Raw genomic sequence first — 21,739 nt, 5'->3', positions numbered from 1 at the left:
CTTGAAATATACTTTCTAGGACCAAAATAAAGAAATGGAATATTTGGAACATGGGATTACCTTGGTTTGGTCTCATTTTTCATTTCTCTTAGCAAAACGTCTTTCTCCTTAAACTCAAATGAGAACAATTTAACTCTTATCTATAGTAAGAAGTCAGTGGAAAGAATGTCCCACTTTTTGTATTTAGAAAGCATAGTAGACATTTACAACAGTTTCTAATGTACTTGTTTTTTTTCCGTCACAATTATTGTTTTGACAGATGGAGATTGGGGTATTCAGAAACGGTTGGCAACTATATTTTTTATATGTGGGTTAAGAAATATCTCAAAATGAGTTTCAAAATCTCAATTGGTACCCTTCCTTTGATCTGTCATCTTGTGTTACCTCCCATCACATTATTGCACAACTCCTCAAATGTAAAGGAGCCAGTCTTTTCTTTTCCCAGGTCAGATACTAATTTAGAAATTTGGTGTGAAGTAATGATGAATAACGGATGAACCAGCTTTGTGGATTGGAACTCAGGATTCTGAGGGACTTGGGCAATCTTCAAAGCCAGCTGGGATACATGACTTTGAGTGCTGGGGAAAGACCAACTTGAAGGAGCCATTAGCTTCTCCACCTGCCTGCTTCTCTACTTACTGCCAGCTAGTTTGTTTCCCTTAGTTTTGAGAATAAATAAAATTGTCCCATGTGAAAATGGTAAAATACTTGGTTCTAAATTCTGTTTGTATTTGGAAATCCTGTTTTCATTATCTGCTAATGCACAGAGCCCTAAGATAGGTGTGAAAAGCATGCCATATTACTTTCAGGAGTCTTTGATTTGTCAGTAATACCAACCTTAATCCATATCTGCTTTCTGTGCTTGATGCTTATGTAGGTTTCATATTCTTTTAAGAAAATTTTGTCTACTTCTTTGATGAACAAATAACACTAAATTGAGATATTTTTCTTGCAGTGGTGCAAGGGAATTGAACAAATGCCAAATATTCATTTGTTGGAGTAAAGGATTATTGAAGTTTGAGCTTTTAAAATTTTTGCATAAAGGATATTATTAGGTGATTTATAAATTATCACACAATCATAATATTCTTCTAGTTCTTCTTGAAATTTTCTCTAACGGTATTTCTTCTGGAAGAGGCATTTCATGTTAGCCTCCTGGACATGATGGAGAGTAGGAGGTCTATAACTGGTTGCAATACCCCCAAAAGGTAATCATCAGTGGCTCCAAGTTACCCTGCTGTGGGGGCTTCTAATGACTTTCTGAAGCCTTGTGTTGTCAGTTTTTAATCTATAAAAATACAGATGCTATTTTATTAGATTTATAGATGACTCAAAGATGGGAACGCTAATGAATGCACTAGATGACAGAATCAAAACCAAAATGATCTTGACAGGCTGAAATAAAGGGCCAAATCTATCAAAATGAATAAATCTGAGGGCCAGTACCTGGGCCTCCAAACAGCCTCAGAAAAGATAATGTAAAAGATGTTGCTTTAGCAGAGATGTGTGTGAAAGAAGAGGTCTTGCATCACAGCAGTGCAAGGTGAAGCAACAATATGATGAGGCTATAACAATAAAATTGTGACCTTGGATACATTAGTAGATACACAGTACAAAGATAAAGAAAGTGATGCTTTTTGTCTTGTTGGTTCAAAACCTTGGGAGCTTCCGGGGTGAATTATGAAACTGGTCCCCATACACAGAGGGCAAGAAGAGACTGAGGAAAGAGGCAGGTCACTCAAGAGTGGTGTGTGGCAGATTTAACAAGCAAGGAAACTTACATATCAGACATGTTGCAAGACTAGATCTCCTCAATACAGAGGCCTTGCCTGGGTTCAGTCACATATTCAGTCCAGATGCTCTCAACAACACCTTGCTCTCTGAAGGCTGTGTTCTTGAAAACATCTCCCAGTGTAGGAATGAGTAGAACCTACATTACTAGGATGGGAGAGATGGTGAGGAGCCTTCTATTGCCAGGTCCTGCTTAAGTGGCCAAAGGTAGTTACATCCTCTCATTGACCTCTTCCAATAGTTATCTTGGGATATTATTGGGTCTTCATAATTTATAAGACAAAATCAAATGAGAGTGTGATTAGCAGCAAGCAACATGATACTGTATATGGAAGAGTTAAAGCTATTAGATAAACTAAACCAGGAGATAAGAAGATTCAAATTGATTTGATGCCAATATTTGTAGGAAATGCCAAATGGAGGAAGGATCAGACTTTATTGAGTTGAACTAGGAACAATGGGCAAAAGTTAGAACAAGGAAGAACTTCTAGTAGGAGTGTCAAAGGTGCACTGGCTGCCTCATTGGAAACTTCCAAGCCAAAACTAAAGAATCACTTTGAAGAAATTTCATAAGGAGAATTTAGATGGCAGTGGATTTGATAGCTGGTTGTGGATCTTTTTTCCCTGAAATCCCTCGTTATCCTATCTAATAAAAGAGTAATATGCAAATTAACCATCACTCCACTACACCCACAAACCATGCCCACCAGCCACGCCCACCAGCCAATCAGGAGCAAATATGCAAATAAACCCAACCAAGATGGCTACGGCCACAGAGAACAGGAGGGAGGCTTGGGTTTCCCCGGCGATGGAGAAAGCCAAGCTTTCCGCCTGCCCTTGCTGGCCTAGGCCTCCACTCAAGGCTACAAAGTTTCAATGATAGAAGATACATAAACCCAAACAGAAATGGCGGCTGCCACAGAGCTGGAAAGAGCAGGAGGCTAGGGTTGCCCACGGCGATGGAAGAAGCCAAGCTTTCTGCACACCCTGGCTGGCCCAGGCCTCCGCTTAAGGCTACAAAGTTTCAATTATAGAAGATACATAAATCCCAATAGAAATGGCTGCCGCCATGGAGCAAGCAGAAGTCTTGGCTCAGCTCCAGGCTACAAAGTTTCAATTGTAGAAGATAAATAAACCCCAGATACCAGGGCCTCCGCTTGGGTCACCAGGGGGCGTGGCCGGCCTGCAAACCACCACAGGCCCCTCGCCCAGGCCGCCCCACGCCCCAAGGGAACCCCCACACTGATCCGGGACATCCTTCAGGGCAAACCAGCTGGCCCCCACCCATGCACCAGGCCTCTATCCTATCTAATAAAAGAGTAATATGCAGATTGACCATCACTCCAACACACAAGATGGCCACCCCATGTGGTCAAAGATCCTGCCCCCATGTGGACACAAGATGGCCACCACAAGATGGCCGGCATGGGAGGGCAGTTGGGAGGGACCAAGCCTGCAAGGGAGGGCAGTTGGGGGCAATCAAGCCTTCAGGGGAGGGCAGTTAGGGGTGACCAGGCCTTCAGGGGAGGGCAGTTAGGGGTGACCAGGCCTGCAGGGGAGGGCAGTTAGGGGTGACCAGGCCTGTAGGGGAGGGCAGTTAGGGGTGACCAGGCCAGCAGAGGAGCAGTTAGGCATCAATCAGGCTGGCAGGGGAGTAGTTAGGGGGTGATCAGGCTGGCAGGCAGAAGCGGTTAGGGGCAATCAGGAAGGCAGGCAGGCGAGCAGTTGGGAGCCAGCAGTCCTGGATTGTGAGAGGGATGTCTGACTGCCTGTTTAGGCCCGATCCCACCGGGTTTAAATGGGCAGTCGGACATCCCTTGAAGGGTCCCAGATTGGAGAGGGTGCAGGCTGGGCTGAGGGACACCCCCTCCCCCGTGCACGAATTTCGTGCACCAGGCCTCTAGTTAATCTTATAATGACGATGTGCCCAAATGAACAAACCTAGAGAATTTGAACTTTGGTGAGAAATTATATGTCCATTATACACAAGAAAAAATTATGAGATAGCTATGATAGGATAGTAATCCCAGGGCGTCCCTGTCTTGAGAAATCTTTAAGAGTAGGAGAAACAATTATATATTGGCTTAGAGACTTTTATGGTTGCAGACTGGCATCTGAAGCAGTTAGTTTCTTGAACTACCTATGGTTATTTGTGTACCAGTAACCTGTGTTATATCTTTAAAATTGTTGCTGGTCAGTCTTTTTCTACAAACCACTAAGCTCAATCAACCATGTATAATTTCACTTTATGACATGGGCTTCTCAGAACCTTCTGCCACACCTAGGAAGAGAAAAAACATCGTCCATAATTGTTTGCTTCCTTCATATGGGTCGCTTCTTGTTGTCTCTTACCTTGAATGGTTTCAAGAATGTGAGTTAAAACATACCATTTAATATTAAAAAATATTATAAGTTCTATCCATTAGAAAAAGATCTTCATAATTCTAACATTAAGATTCCTTAACATTATACAGTGAGAAGAAAATAGATGAAATTACAGGGATGGGCAAAAGTAGGTCTACATTTGTGAGTATGCGAAACAGAGTTTATTCTTGTATTATTATTTATTAATTATTGTATTATTTATTTGTATTACAACTGTAAACCTACTTTTGCTCACCCCTGAATTCCTACAGTGAATTCTAGTTATATCTTTTTGGCTCCCTCACCATGTTGTGTATGTGTTAGAAAAAGGGACAGCAGGATGCAGAGTCAAGGTCAGGAAGAATCACAGAAATAAATGTTTGCTGGCAGTTAGCTCAAATTTACTGATCAACAAAATTACCTGGGGTTAAAATTCTCTGGGAAAGATTCTGAGTAGTTTTGGAATGGGGCTGGGGAAGCTGTGTTTTTTTGTTTTATTTTTTAAAAAATATATTTTTATTAATTTTAGAGAAGAATGGAGAGGGAGAGAGATAGAAACATCAATGAGAGAGAATCATTGATTGGCTGCCTCCTGCACATCTCAAACTAGGGATGGAGCCTGCAACCTGGGCATATGCCCCAACCAGGAATCGAACCTGACCTCCTGGTTCATAGGTTGACACTCAACCACTAAGCCACACCGGCTGAGCAGGAAGCTGTGTTTTTAACAAGTATTACTAGGATTTCTTATGATCAGACAAGAAGAATGCTATTCTAGACAATTTCAAGTTACAGTTAAAGCAAGGCAGAAAAATTTTTTGTTTTTGTTAATCCTCACCTAAGGATATTTTTTTCTTTGATTTTTTTTTTTTTTTTTTTTTTTTTTTTTTTTTTTTGCGGGGGGGGAGAGTAGAAGGGAGGGGGAGAAACAGAGGGAGAAACATCAATGTGAGAGAGATACAATTGGTTGCCTCCCACACGAACCTCAGCCAGGACAGTGCACCGAGCCTGCAACTGAGGTACGTGCCCTTGACCAGAATTGAACCAGAGACCCTCAGTCTGCAGACCCACACTCTAACCACTGAGCAACTGGCCAGGGTTCAAGGCAAAAAACTTTAGATGAGCAGGAAGCTGTAATAGACAAACCTCGTAAAAAAGTTAAAAAAAGGCATTGCTGTTTCCAACAAAGATGTCACAGAACTGATTTGTTCATTTAGGCAAGTGGTGCTACCTAAAAACTTTAAGTCTTTAAATCATGAATTACTGAATTGGCTTATGTACTCTAGCTCTGTCAAAATATCTCTTTCCACATGTATTTTGGAAAGAGTCTCAGGTAAGCTATTTGCCTTGCATAAACCCATCTTGTTACTTTCAGCACAAACAAGTTCTTTCTTTTTTGAAGTTACAACCAAGCCACTGTAGCAGATGATTTAATGAGCCAAATGTGCCTTTTCCTAGTGAAGGAAAGCGAAGGACATTATCGGCTGTTCAGCTACGGCATGTGGGAAGAGATTTAGTCAATATGTTCTCCACTGTTTTTATCAACTACTTCTCATGTCCTTGTTTTTCCTTTTCTCCTGTTTTTCATAGGCTGGCCATTGGAGCTGTACCTTCTTAATTCACCTCCACCATTATGGACAAAATTATAACATTCCACAGTACTTTAGGTGGCTGCTAGGACTTTCCCCCTTTAGACTAAATTTTGAGACAAAAACTTGAAGTTTGAAAGGACACATTAGAAAACTGTATTTTAATTAACACAAATTATCTTCCTGTCTTTGTTTTTTTTTTTTACATAAAAAATACCCATAATATTTATTAGGCAGACATTGTTAATTTAAATAGCCAACCCTTGACATTACAGTGGTCTTTATAGCCTTCCTTTCTCCTACTTTTAAGGAGGAAATATTCAAAAGAATAGGCTGAAGAAATTATGAGATTAAGGTGGTTTATATTGAGAAATGATGCAAAGTTGAATCATTGGAAATACTTCTGTTAATTTGACCACAATTTGAATTGAACTTCACTTAAAGTGGATTTAGAGTTTGGGGGATCCTCTGTGGACTGTGATTTTTTAAAAAAATATTTTTATTGATTTCAGAGAGAAAGGGAGAGGGAGAGAGAGAAAGAAACATCAAAGATGAGAGAGAACCATGGATTGGCCGCCTCCTGCATGCCCCACACCGGGGATCGAGCCCGCAACCTGGGCACGTGCCCTGACCAGGAATCGAACCGGGACCTCCCGGCTCAGAGGTTGACGCTCAACCACTGAGCCACGCTGGCTGGGCTGTACTGTGATATTGCATGCAAAAGATGTTTATTATTTATGTCATCCTATTTACATGGGTATTCCTTATATTTGAGGACACAATCTGGTAAAATTCACTAAGATTATTTGAAGGTCAAATAAACCTTTAAGTTCTATGTTGTTATTTTATGGGATTCTTTCTTTTTTACTCTATTTTCCACCATGTGAAGATGTCCTTTAAATGATTTTTAAGCTATGTGGTATTCAGTCATAGGGAATATTTCTGAAATATTTCCCTGAAAAAACTTGGCAGCATTTTTTCAAGACATCTTGGTTAAAGCATACTATAATCCATCAAGTAATTTTATTACTCTCCAGTAATGTCTTCAAAATATTCTTCGGTTTTGATTGTATTGTTTTTTAAAAAGCTCATTGATCTATAAAGTATTTGTATTATTTTCTTCTAGAAACTCTATCAATATTTATTTATGTTAATGTTTCCCATTAAATATATCTTTATGCTTTAAAAATCAAACATGTAGAGACTATATATGTAATATTATTAATATATTTATATTTGTGCATTATTTTATTTTATATGAAGATAAATAGGATGAATAATATACACATATATGCACACATGCAAACCAGGAAATAAGTAGTATAGATGAACAACCTGACATTTAGAGAAAGGTAAAGTGATTTGTCCAATGTCACATAGTCAGGAAATGGCTCAGCTAGTTTGCAGACTTAGGTTTGTCTCCTCCAAGTCCAGTGCTATCTCTGTTTACATTATTCTGTCCAGTGGTAATTGCTACTATTGTTTTTTTTTAATATATTTTATTGATATTTTACAGAGAGGAAGGGAGAGGGATAGAGAGCTAGAAACATCGATGAGAGAGAAACATCTATCAGCTGCCTCCTGCACACCTCCCACTGGGGATGTGCCCGCAACCAAGGTACATGCCCTTGACCGGAATCGAACCCGGGACCCTTCAGTCCGCAGGCCGATGCTCTATCCACTGAGCCAAACCGGTTTCGGCTGTTTTTATTTTTAAATATTGTGCAGATTATTTGCATTTCTCTTTTGTAACTTTTTGACATTTGTTTCTCTAATTCGTCTAAATTTCAAGCTACTTTTGGCTTATAGAGTGAATTAGGCAATTTCTACAAAACCTGTATTTAGTGAATAATCACTAAATTGGTAATTTGCCCATGAGTTGTTTGCAGCTTAAAGATCAGTTTATTTAACTGATAGCTGCTATTTTAATTAGTGATGCCTAGTAAATCTGATTCAGATGTTTAAGGAAATTAGCCTAGGGCAGTGGTTGGCAAACTGAGGCTCATGAGCCACATGCGCCTCTTTGGCCCCTTGAGTGTGGCTCTTCCACAAAATACCACGTGCGGGCGCGCACGTACAGTACGATTGAAACTTCGTGGCCCATGCGCAGAAGTTGGTTTTCGGCCTGGGCGAGTCTATTTTGAAGAAGTGGTTCTAACGCCGAGCCACACTCAAGGGGCCAAAGAGCTGCATGTGTCTTGCGAGCCACGGTTTGCTGACCACTGGCCTAGGGCACAAAAGAGCAATAAGCCAACATACATTTTCAGTTTATGGAGCTCATTGAACATTTACCCTCTCCCTTCTTCTCTAATAAATAATAAATAAATAAGTGTAACTTATTTTCAAGTACATACAGTAAGCCTATCAGAATTATTTATGGAGTGACTACTATGAGAGAAATAATAGTGTGGGGCAGTGGAAAGATATTAGTTTTTTCTTCAAACTTTTCTGGACTTGAATCTGGGTAAGCTCTGGAACTTTCCAATGGAGTGCACTTTTTCCATTGATGTGCATATTTCTAAACTTTTTCTTTATAAAATGATGTTAATACCTACTCCTCAGGGGATTCATTGAGAGTGGATAAGTGAGCTGCCTATCACAGTCACTGACCAGTTCCTTCCTGACACTGCTCCTCATTTGCTTTTCCCAGCAGTGCTATGAGATACAGGAAAGAAAAAAGACAGCCTACTGATTGAATTATTGAACATTGGTTGAAATAAACCTTTTTGAAGCTCTAGCCCTCAATACTTCCTGTTTGTTTTTCTTCATTTATTCATTTTCTTATCTATTACATATTTATTAAGTACTATGACATGCCAGGTACTGTGTGATGAATGGAGGCATCAAGGAACACAGTGCTGGAATTACTGGGTGAGATCATAGAATTAGTTTGTAAGACTTTAGTCCAGGTTTTTTCTATTGCACTTGCAATAGAGCAAGGAAAACAAGAATCATGCAAAGGAAACAAGAGTGAACTTTATAAAAGAATTTTAGTTAAAATCCAAACTGTTACCCATGAATAACTGGGGAATCTCAGCAAATAGGTTGACCCATCAGGCTAGTGGTGCTGTGGAGGGGGTAACATTAGAGCCATTGGGCTTAGAGGGATGGGAAACACAAGACATTCCTCAGAGGGAAAGCACGGAGCCAGGAAATAGCACGTTCTTATTTAATGGTGAAGGGGCCCAGTCTAATGAAAGGAAGGACATGTGATAGAGTCACCTAAAATAAGGTTATTAGGCTGAGATGAAGTTCAATTCAGGGGACCTTGACAATTAAACAGATACACTTTGTCATTATAATTATAGGTAATATTTATTACACATTCACTGTGTGCCAGGCTGTGTTTTAAATGCTTTTAATATATTAACCCATTTAATCCTTGTCACAACACTATGGTATAGATATTATTATTGCCATTTTTACAGAGGAGAAAACTGAAGCACAGGAACTTTGAATCATTTGCCAAAGGCCTTACAGCTAAGAAGTTGCAGAGCTGGGGTTTGAATTCCAGCAGTCGGGTTCCAGAATCCGACACTTCTGTCACACTATCTGATAAAGTAAGGTGCAAGTAGGAAATGAAGGGATTGACACAATCAAAAAACTACCTGTGAAGAAGTGCGTATTAGGCAAGAGTAAGTGTTAGGGACCCCACATGGCATATAAGTATGAGTTCAATGGGTTTACAACTAAGGTGGGTAGGGTTATTCGAATGGAGTATATGGAAACTTACTACAAGCAGGTTGTGAGGAAGAAAGTAAACCTAAGTTGGTCCAAGATGTAAATACTGACTACTTAAAATAGGATGGTGCCATTAGCAAAGGTAGAGAAGTTAGAGCAGGTGGCAGTTCTTGGGAAAAACACAATGAACTTCATTTCATGTACAGAGAATTTGATTTAGCTGTTGAAGTTGTGAGACTAACACTTGGAAAAATTGAGAGATGTGTGCATAAGTTTGGGAGTCATTAACAAAGAGATGATAGTGAAAGGCACAAAAATAGAAGCACTCTCCGAGGGAGAGACTGTGAGGAGAACGGAGCAGATGGCAGAGGGGCAGGTTAATTAGTAACACTGACTAAAAGCTAACCAAGGGTTGCCAAACAAACACCTGCCAGATTTGTTTAAACAATAGTTTTTAAATTATGTTTACACTAATAATTTGCTTAGCAAACTCTGTCCTGCACATAGTTTATGGCGAATGGCGCAACTGTGAATCAGTTTTAACAGTAAATGTTAGAGTTTGAGGGAATCAAACAAATGAAGTTTGTACTAAACATACGCCATCCACCCGTTTCCTGGCCCTCCTGGTGAGCACCTTTCTCCTTTAATTGAATATGTACCCCTCACCTTCTCAAAGGGACCACAGAATTCCCACTGTGCAACTTGCCTGTTTTGAAATCTTCTCTTTTTTACCTAAAAGACAGTTAAAATGAGTTCAGTGACTCAGCATTTTACCCATCATGGATCTAATAGTTCTCATTTATTAAGGAGCTCTTATGTATTTTTTTTGTCTTTTCTCCTTGAAATATTTATAACACTTACTTACTCATTCTGAATTTTAAACCACTTAGCGTTCCCTGTAAATGTCAACTCATTGCTTGCACCATTTTTTGTTTACCACCATTGTATCCTTCATTCTCCAGTCTTAAGACAAAAATTTTTTTTTCTGACATTTTTGTATTTTCTTTCAAGCCAGGATAGTAAGAAGTTAGGACAATTTTTTGGCAAGTGGGATGGGAAAACAGACAGCTGATTCAAACTGGCCTCAGCCAGCACTCTGACTTACCTACCTTCTTCTCCTTTGCATGACCATTCTCTTAAGTTTTAAGCCCTTGGACAGTGAGGCTCTGGTCAGCATCAAATAACCTTAGGAACAAAGGTCTCTTAACCACAGAGACAGAGGTTTGGTCAAACCAGTGATAATATCTAGGGCCTAGATTCTAGGCCTCAGTTGTGTTTCAGCTCCAGGGCCAGAAAACAAATGAAACCAGATGAAGCTATGCCATGGCCAGCATCAGGACCAGATGCAATGACCAGTGATGTCCTGCCCTAGTGCTGACCAATCAGTAGAGACCATGACCCTAACCCTAAATGCTCATTTTGATGAATCAATATATTAAAGGACACACCTGGAAAACTGATGAATATTCTATTGTGATCCTCCCCTAAAATTGCTGTGTTTAGAAAACAGATAAAACCCTTAAGATAAGGACCCAGTGCCCATACTCTCTCTGTAGAACATGCCTGTGCATTCTTTCTTCAAGCATGTGTCTTTGATTTTTTTTCCCTCCTAACCTCTAAGGGTTGCCACAAGACTTGCAACCAGGGGAGCAGTGGGCAGCAGCAGCTCGTCTTGGGCTAACCCTTGAACTGTCTCCAAGGGCCCTCCTTTTGCCTCTGTAAGTTTTTTCCTTAGTCCATACAGCCCTACTGGCTCACTTCTACCTCTGTGACTTTCTCAAGGGTCCTCAAACTTTTTAAACAGGGCGCCAGTTCACTGTCCCTCAGACCATTGGAGGGCCGGACTATAGTTTAAAAAAAAAAACTATGAACAAATTCCTATGCGCACTGCAGGCCTGGGACGAGTCGGCTGCTAAGCAGGACAGGCAGCGGCACCCGGCGGGCTGGATAAATGTCCTCGGCGGGCCGCATGTGGCCCGCGGGCCATAGTTTGAGGACGCCTGTAAGGCAGCTCTCTGAGCAGCCCACTTGAATCTTCTCTTAGAGTTTTTTGTATGCTAAATAAACTTCCTCTGGTGCTAGAGTTCTTGCATCTGAATTCTTTCTTTGCTGAACTAAAAAAACCAACATTGCTGGTAACACTTTAGAAATAAAAAGTTCCAATACTCAGAACAAAATTTTCTTCTGCGTTCCATGTGTTATTTTATTCTAATGTGTAATTCTTTAAAATGTGCCTTGTTCCAACTGACTTTTCTGATTTAACTGTATTAATCAAAGCTTAATTTACTAAATGCACCTCAAAGCTGTTGCCTTCAGATAATTTATATCTTGATTTTTTTTCTTTTTTATTTGAATATCAAGTCCTTTCAAAGTTATCATTCTGTATTTTTTGGTGAATTTCCACAAATTTTTCATAATATTCAGTTAATAATTTTATTCATAAATAATAATAACCTATCATATTTCTATGGATTTGAACTTAATTACTAAGTAGTGAGCTCTATATATTCATTTTTCTGTTCAATCTTGCGTACTTTTAACTTCTTTTGATAAAGATTTAGCCAAATATCTGCTTCTTTATATTAAAACCATTTATAGGTTCCATGTCATTTGTTTCATTTTCATCAGTTCCAGATGGTGAAGGCTCCATTTTGCCCACTTTTCATGAAGAACCTCATATTCCCTTTGTACTTAAGATGGCAGGGCTGGAGGTACTGACAATAGGCCATCCTAAAGGAGTGGTACTACCATTAGCTCTTCTTTGTTTGTGGCACATCTGTGCAAACCATGAAGAGACAGACTGAGACAGAGGTGGATACCTATCATAAAAGACTGAAATTTCTGGGTGGATCCCAGTTGATGGTCAGAGTTCTGTGGTTTATAGCAACATTTCCCAAAATGTACTCCTAAATGCATATTCATAAATATTATAAATAAAAAAGTATTTCATAGTTAAATATGGAAAATTCTGGGTTAATATTGAGAAGGTATCATTGTTATTTGACTTTTCAGAGATCTCAAATACACTAATATGTATTATGAACCTCCCAGAAGAAGATATCGTGTCTTCTGTATCCCAAACATTTTTTTTCTATTCTTGTGTATTTTTAGGACTATTTCATCATACCACATTTTAGGAAATGTAGATCTAGTTTATAGATTCCAATACACACACACACACACACACACACACACACAGATATGTTTATTATAGAGAGTATTACAGCTGTCTCCCCTTTTCTCCCCATTGCCCCCTCCACCTGGTTTCTTCCATATCCCAGGCTTCACCACCCTATTGTCTGTGTCCACGTTCTATGCATATCCTATATAATAAAGAGGTAATATGCAAATTGACCCTCAAACCCTCACACAAGATGGGCATCCCCATGTGGTCAAAGATGGGGGCAACCGGGTCAGCAGGGAGGGCAGTTGGGGGGCACCAGGCCTATAGGGGAGGGTAGTTGTGGGCAATCAGGCCAGCAGGGCATTCTAGGTCAAGGAAATTGCATGCATCAATGCCCTGTGGCAAGGACAAGCTCATAGTAGCCAAGAATGGAAGTGCTAAAGGAGGCTCTGTCAGAGAAATAAGCAGAGGCCAGGTCCTGTGATGCCTTATGTCATGGTATAGGATTATAATTTCTTAGCAACAAAGGGAAACAACTGGAAGATTTTGGCAATGACATGATGTTTTACAATTTTTAAAAATTATTCTGGTGAATGAATTGAAAGTGGACTAAGGTAAAATGAGGCTATTGTAGAAGTGCTGGTGATAGATGCTGGTGTGTCATAGAGAAGGAGAGTAGCTATGGAAGGGAATATCTTCCGGAAACATAGTGACAGAGATTGCTAATGGAGAGTATCTGGGGTACACTTGGATTTAGTATAGGTAAAATAGATGGATAAAGTATCATTTACTGAGATGGAAAATAGCAGCGTAGACACCGTTTTGTTGGGAAGAGTATCAAGATTAAGATTTCTGAATTGAAAAGGTAAAGTTGAATTGCAGGACAGTGATGAAATGGAAATGTCAAGCAGAGAGTTGGGTGTAGAAATATGACCATTTTGGAGAAGTCAGACACAGTCCACTATATCCATCAGCATATAGATGGTATTTAAAGTGATGGAACTAGGGTCCCTAGGCCTGGCTGGCAATCAGGGCCAATCTGTGGAGTGACCAGTGGGGTGATAGGGGGCACCCCCCTGGCACCGGCCTTGGCTGGCCTGGGGCCTGCGAGCTGGAGGCAGCTCCTGCATTGAGTGTCTGCCCCCTGGTGGTCAGTGCATGTCAACGCGACTGGTCCTTGCACCATTTGGTCTATTTGCATAATAGACAGAACTGTTGAACAACCAAACAACCAGTCACTATGATGTGTGCTGACCACCAGGGGGCGCACATGGAACACGGTGGGCATTGGCCACGGCAGGATGGTGGAGCAGATGAGTGGGAGTGCCAGAACAAGGTGGGGCACTGGTTGCTGTCATCGGGGCGAGCCTCTGGTGGTTACTGAAAATTCTTTGCTCCCGTGCACCGCGGTCCTGCCTGGTGCTCACACTTGCTGCCAGTGCCGGAGCTGCCGCTCACACCCGCTGCTGGTACCTGGAGCCGGCCCTGATAGCTCTGCGCCATCAGCAGGTGTGACTGGTGGCTGCCGGCCCCAATTGCCCCTGAGGGCTTCTCCACCTCCCCCTGCTCCTGAGGGGCAATTGGGACAGCAGCCGCCACTTGCACCCGCTTGACAGTGCTAGCCCTGCTTGCACCCGCTACTGGTGCCAGCCCCAATCACTCCACGCTGTCAGCATGTGGGAGCTGCAGTGGCGGGAGCAAGGCTGCTGGCAGACAGAAAACCAGGGGCTGCAGCAGGAGGAGCCGGGAGGGGGCGTGGAGGATGGGTCGAGACCCCCCCGCCCCCCATTCCCACAGTTCTTTTCAAGGTGCACGAATTTGTGCACTGGGCCCCTAGTATAGGATAAGATACTACTGTGGTAGAAAATTTAAAAAGTGAAGCAATGAGGGCCCAGGACTGAGCCACAATTTTCTCCACCAGTTTAGATATTATATTAATTCTTGTGAAGAAAATGACTCCCACAGTCCAGTGTCTGAAAGTAAAGATTAGTCAACGTTTACTTGGGACCACTTGGGAAGAAGTGCATTCAAAGTCCTGTTGACCAGCTTTGGTTTTTCAATAGAATCATAGGTAGAATGGAGGAGGGGAGGGATCAGGCTATAGCAGCTAGATGAAAATTCTCCCTAAGATCATACCATTTACTTCCTTTGTCCTTGTTTGATGGTTACTCTTTGGAAAAGGAGAAACATGATCTCAAAAAATGTATGGGTTTAAAAGAGCACCTATGAAGTCATGACAGTCCAACATCACCAAGTCTGGAAAGGTCAACCCTTGTTATTGAACATACCGTTATATGTTTGATGTATTCCAAATATAATCCATTACAAATAAAAATAAAACTATTGCTATCATTCCTTGAAGTATATAGGAAACAGAGAAAAACATGCTTTAAAAAGATATAGGTTCTGTATGCAATATTGGCAAGTAGGAGTTGGTGGAAGGCTTTTATGGGAAGGGACCTTTGGGGCTTATCACAATCATTGTCATTCTGTTGGCAGCTATATCCCTTTCATAGGGAGAGATGATTCATCAAACTGTTATAGGCCAATGAAAAATTCCTTACAGCTATGTAATTTTCTATGTTTTTTTGTTTTGTATTCACTAACCGCTTTGAAAGTTTATTTAGTTTTCTCAAGTAGTTTTTCCCAGTGGGAAGAGAAGCCATCAATGAGCAGTATATTTCTTATAGAAACTTTATAAATAAATTGGTATTCTTGTAGAAATTAGCCTGTGGGACTCAAGAAACATGAACTCAGCTTTGCAGGATTGTGAATTCCTGTGAGCCAAACGTCCAGCTTCTGAACCCGAGGGAAGGGAAAGACCCACCAATGAATGGCAGGACGTCATGGAGTGAGGTTACCTGGAAGGGCTTCCCGTGCTGCACAGCGGCTGCTGCCTCACAGACCCAGCTGAGGTCTCTTCCCTCCCTGGCATCCAATTCAAAGTCTATTTCCCAAACCTGCTTTCTCTTTAGGGTCTGTGATGGTTTGCGCATTTTTTATTTGGCCATTCCCTTTATATTAAATTTTAGATCCTTCCTTGATACTACAGACATCCTCTCCCTACCTTCTCACAGGATCAAATATGTGCCCTCCCCCCCCCCCCCAAAAAAAAGCAACTCTAGCTGCATTCTAGAGATGGCTCTGTCACCTCTTGTCTTCCTCAGATGCCTTAAGGCTCAGCACAGGGCTCTAGGCAATGTAACCCCAAGGAGAAGTTGTTAATATCAGCTCACTGGCTTCGTCTAAGGCTTTATTCAGTTCTCTGGAAATTAATAACTGTTAAGAGAGCTTAGATGATATGAGCCAATTTCTTGGAGTCTTATATCCTTTCAGATGAGCAACCTTTGAGGTGCTGAGTTTAACTGGTATATACATTTCCCAGGGTGGTTGTAACAAATTACTAAAGTGACTTAAAAGAACAGAAATTACTGGACTAAGCGTTGAGAAAACATTCCATCATTATCTTGACATGAACGTGTGTACTTGGCTCCTGTTACTGCAGGTATTTTCACACCTGCCCCATTTTCTCAAAGAAGACTCCGACTCAGCATTGTAACAGAATAAGAAGTTGTCATTCTTTCAAAATTGAGAATTTATTTTGCATTATTTCATTGGGATATCTAGGCATTACATATGAACTCCCCAAGTAGATAAAACAAAGAAACAAAGTTACTTATTTATTGACTTTTGAGCTACAGCAGCTAAGGACCTTGAATAAAACGATAGAATTGGACAAATACTTTCTGATACAAATTTTTCCTTCAGCAGTAGAGATGAAAATTCTATGACCTGGGGAGAAAGGGAAAAGCTCTAGAGAAGTGGAATACAGTGACACTGAGGGAATAAAAGCAGTAGAAGGAGTTGCTGGTATGGTCTCTGAGAGGACACCCCAACACCTTCTTGAGTTGACAAGATCAATAAGAATTCCCATGTAGACCTATGCTCCCGTGTTGTCTGGGGCCCTGGACACAGCAGCCTTGCAGATTTTCCTGCATTGTCATGATGTCAAATCCCCAAGAGAGTTTTGAGGGATATTGGACAAAGAAGTCCTGAGATAGTCTCAGAATGGGTAGGAAATTTTTTGTAAATCTGGGAAGGGTGCAAATACTAGCTGAGAGGCACGCTGGTAGACTGGATAAGGTCTTGAGGGAAGGATGACTGTGCAGCTGTACATCAAATAGAAAAGTGGATGAGCCTCTAGTTGTTGGCATAGGGCATAGTGATGGCAGAGTAGACAACATGTTAATGAATCTTTCAGTGAATGTCTGAGTGGAGAGATAGATCCCAGGGACCAGACAACTCCCCTGTCCAGATAGTTTAATGCTGTGAAGTCCAAGGAAGGAGATGAAACTCCACAGAAAAGAGCAAAAGAAAAAAAAAAGTGAGGAGATGGGGAGTTTACTCCAAACCAATCAAGATTACCTTTTAACTACCTGATAGAATGGATCTCAAGATAGAAACTAAGTTCATTTATGGAAAAAGAAAGATACCTCCTTTTGTTCCCTCAAGAGTCTGTGGACTGAAATATCATACAAAGGACAACATCTGTGCAGTAAACAGATGAATAAGCAACTTGAGCTCATCTTTACCGTGAAAAAGTGAACACATTTCCTCCCAAAACAGACATGCTCCAAAGCACTCTGCAACAGGACATACCCGTGGATTAAACAGTGATCCCAAAGAGAAGAGGGCCTGTATTTCTGTCATAATTATAGCTCAAGTGTGTAACATTGGCTGCCCTCATAGAGGGCCTATTGGCTGAATAATGAAGGAGTAATGGAATGTTCTTTAGCTCCAAAGGAATCCTATGGCATGGTAAAGGAAACTTACCATATATTGGTAATCATGTAAAACAATGACAAATGAAACTAGTTATTACCATTTTTGTTCTATCAGAAAGAACCAAGACTCTGGAGTTTTGTATAAAATGGCTCCAGGAGTAATAAAAGGACCTTCAGCAGCTGAGCCCTAGTTGTCTTACATCAGCACAATGACAGTTTCATGTCTCTTTAACTTCTCTCTAGCTACCTGTTTGTTGACAATATGTGATTAGAATAGCGAACATTTATGGTAAGCACAAGTATGCTAAGCTCCACTCTTCACGCATTTTATCACATTTAAAAGGCATGGTAATTTGATGAGGTGGTAGTTTCTCTTATTTCCATTTTTCATTTGAGGAAAACGAGGCCGAGAGGATAACTAACTCAGAATGCCACTGCTGGCTAGTGCTAAGACACACAACCCAGGCTTGCTGTTAGCCCTTATGCTATGTTGCCTCCAGATTGTAGAAAACATATTTGGAAGCCAATATTTTTTTTATTTTTAATATCAAGTACTCAATAGTAATAATAAAAAAAAGAAATTATAATATCCATCTCCTTCAGTAGTGGCTACCACCCCCTCTTTTCCAGCCTGTCTATGTGGCAGAGAGAGGAAGAGCAGTCCTGCCAAGAAGATACCTGTACAAAAGTGAATCAGTGAAAACCACTGAGGGTGCAGAGGAAAACTGCTGTTAAGAGAGGTCACTGAAACCCATCTCTGATTCTCCACCCCCAGTGTTTGCAGAGATGGGTCTTGCTGACCACATCTGGGCAGCAATAGGTGCTAAAGAAAGCATATGTAGCCCTGGGTGGTGTGGGACAACATTTGATTGAATGGTGTCCCATACACCCAGGGGTCACCTGGTCAATTCCTGGTAAGGATACATGCCTGAGTTTTAGGCTCTATCACTAGTGGGGGGCATGCAGGAGGCAGATGATCCATGTTTCTCTCTCTCTCTTTCCCTCTTCCTTGCTCTCTCTCTAAAGTCTATCAGAAGAACTTTTTTTTAAGCATATGCATTCTTGCAGAGCCCCTTGAATCACATTAGATGCTTAGGGAAGGTATCAAATAAACATGCCTTTTAGCTGTTGCCTATAGCTCTCCCAATGCTATTGAAGTGGCTGTTCCAGTGGTACTTGTCTCTCTTCATTCTTATCACACCTGATTTCAGGTGCTATTAGACACTGAGTATCTGGTTTTCTGTAACGGATAGAATACCATTTCAGAACACTGCTTCATGCAAGATTTATATGCTCTTTTTCTCTCTGGCTCAAAATAGGACTTGAGAATAGCTTACTGCATTGTTTTCCAACTTCACCTTGTGAGTTTATCTACCACGTTCCCTACAACATACAATTCCCAGCAGAGCTGTAACTACATATGAGTTTGTCAGGTATATATTTCTGAAAACTTGCCCCTCTTACAATAGCATGATTTTCTCTATTCCAACTCCAATCTGCTGAAATGGCCACTTTCCTTCTGAGCTCTCTCTTCCCCGTGTATCCTGAGGGGATACAGGCACATTCCTGCAATGGGAATTTTGTTGATAGAATGAAAAGCCCTTTCTGAATATGATGCTGATGCTTTAATGACTTAGTAGCCAATAGTGCAGCCATGATTAGGTTTCCCCACCATATTGTCAGTCTCTGATTCCCATGCTCAGTGCTGGGTATGTATCCTGTTTGCAATCTTTCCCATGTGCCCCCTCCCCCTTTTTTGAAAGTCTCTTCAGTGCATAGTGTAGCTACAGACCAGGGATCAGCAAATTATATCATGCAGAACAAATCTGACCCAATACCCATTTTTTTGTAAATAAAGTTTTATTGGAACACAGCCACACACATTCATTTATGTATTCTCTATGGCTGCTTGGGTTTGCTAGAGCAGAGTTGAGTAGTTTTGACCGAGAACATTTGGATCCCAAAGCTTAAATATTTACTGCATGGCCCTTTATGAAAAAAAGTTGCCAACTCTTGGTGTAGACCAGTGGTCGGCAAACTCATTAGTCAACAGAGCCAAATATCAACAGTACAAAGATTGAAATTTCTTTTGAGAGCCGAAAACCGACTGCGCATGGGCCACAAAGTTTCAATTGCACTGTACATGCGGCGCCCGCACGTGGTATTTTGTGGAAAAGCCACACTCAAGGGGCCAAAGAGCCACATGTGGCTCGTGAGCCGCAGTTTGCCGACCACTGGTGTAGACTATTGCCAAGAACCCCATTGTACACTACTTTCATATCTGCAATGGCCAACATTTACTGGGCCAAGAGAACCAGTCTGGAAGCTTGTCCCCTTTATTCGGATTCTCTCCCCCAGGAATTTGTGATGTTGGTAGTCAGGCAATCCATTTGTAAACAGAGTTTAGAAAGTGGGTCCCTGTCAAGATTGAAGAATGAAAGCAGTCTACAGAGAGAAGGAGGAATGTGAGACTGCTTCCCTGAGAAAACAATATATGGGAAATAACAGCTGTGCTGGCTCCTCCTGACTTTCCTGTTCTTGGTTGTAGTCTCTCACCAGGCCCAGCTGCATATTCTGACCTTGGATTTTCAGGAGATAACCCTGTATACCTCCAATAAATTTCCCTTTTCCCTTCAGCGCTTTTAGTTACCAAATCAGTGAGTTTGTGCCTTAGGTATTCCTAAGGTTTTCATCTTTTCTTTTATAAAGTTTGCTTCATCCTCCTTTAGCTACAATTCTCCTCTTAAATGGTTAAACCCAGGGGTAGCCTATCTGGCAAGAACATGAATTATGTCAGCAATGATTCCCGTTGGGGGAAGGATGAGTGCAGATGGGAGAATAGGTTTAGGAAATGACTGCCCTGTGGTAATTGGCAACTTCCAATGCAAAGTGCACAGAACCTTTCATCCTCTTTACTTTTGTGACAGTACAGATGAAAAAAAAAATATTCACTTCTTAAGAACATGGCCATGTTTTCAACTTAATGTTTTCAGGCCCACTAATCATGGGATGATTTTCTTTAGTAGTATTTAGATTTTTTTCAAGTGTATTCCCAAAAATACAGGGAAGGGGAAAATTCTCTGGGGTTTTGGAGGGCTTCTCCAAACATCTAATTAGCATGAAAAACAGCTGAGAATTTACAATAATACTTTGATTAAGGCCGGTCGAAGTGATGTTCTGTGGCCAACCCTTTCTTTTTTTATTGATTTCATAAGATTTTACTCAGAAATGTGAGTCTCATGAACATTTTAAAAATAAGCAACACAGCAAACAATCAACCACCAGTAAGGTCACACTCATTATAATATCTCTATTATCAATTGTTTAAAAATTGATTGTTGTAATCTTTTGTTCCTAGACAGGGACAGGCATCTGAGAAGAAAGTGATAGAGTTTATAGGGGGAATAGCACTTATTTATCTCTGAGCACTTTCACATTTTTGTAGGATTTATGGAACTTAGAATTAGTCTCTGTGACAGTACATGGCATCACACTCCTAGGACACTTAATGCAATTAATAGTTGACTTAAAAGGTTTTAAGCAATATTTCATGGAGTTGTTAGAAACATTAAACTTAATTTTAGAGAAGACAGACTGATGTTTATAAGAAATGATGTGTTTTTTTTATTTTTTTAACTTTACCCAGTGAAATACTTTTTAATGCAATATCCTATTGACTAAAGAAGCCATAAAACATTTATACCAACATTAATTAAAAATTTCAAGAAATTTTAGATTATTCCTTATTACTTCATATGTATCTTATAGATGTATGTAATTTTTGTTTGTTTGTTCTGTTTGCTCTTTACTCAGTACTTGTAGGTAATGTTTCAAAGGTATTTATATACCTTATAAGTGTCTGCTGAATTTACTTTATTTCTTTAACGAATACATAAAGTCACTAGTATATAATACTTTAGAAATATCAGTCCATTTAATCATCACAACCATCTGAGGTTAGTGCTATTATCTCTGTGTATAGTTGAGGAAACAGTGTATAGCTTGCCCCAGGTCAGACAGTCAGTAAAGTGGTAGAGCCAGAATTTGGACCAAAATCATCCAGCTCCAGTGAACACTTTTAACCACTCTCCTGTGTTAAATGCTTGCATTACCTTCATATTGGAAAGAGCTACAGATTTTACTCATAGGAAATTATTCCTCACAATACTTGTTCTGTAGAGTCAGAAACAGGTGCTTTTGAAATATGTGCCAATGAGAATATATTTGTGAGTAAGTGAGCTCTCTTGCTCAGAGATTCAGCCATCAATCATTTTTTACCACACCACTCTGCCTAGGGCAGAACAAGAGAAGAGAATGGGCAGCAAAGTCAGTGACACCAAGGTCAGTGCTGATTCCAAACATTGTCCAATGGCCAACTATCTTCGGTTTGGAGGCTAGATTGAGGT

The sequence above is a fragment of the Plecotus auritus genome, assembly GCF_963455305.1.
Source record: "Plecotus auritus genome assembly, chromosome: 2".
In the NCBI taxonomy this organism is placed as follows: Eukaryota; Metazoa; Chordata; class Mammalia; order Chiroptera; family Vespertilionidae; genus Plecotus; species Plecotus auritus.
Note: the sequence above shows the minus strand (reverse complement) of the source record.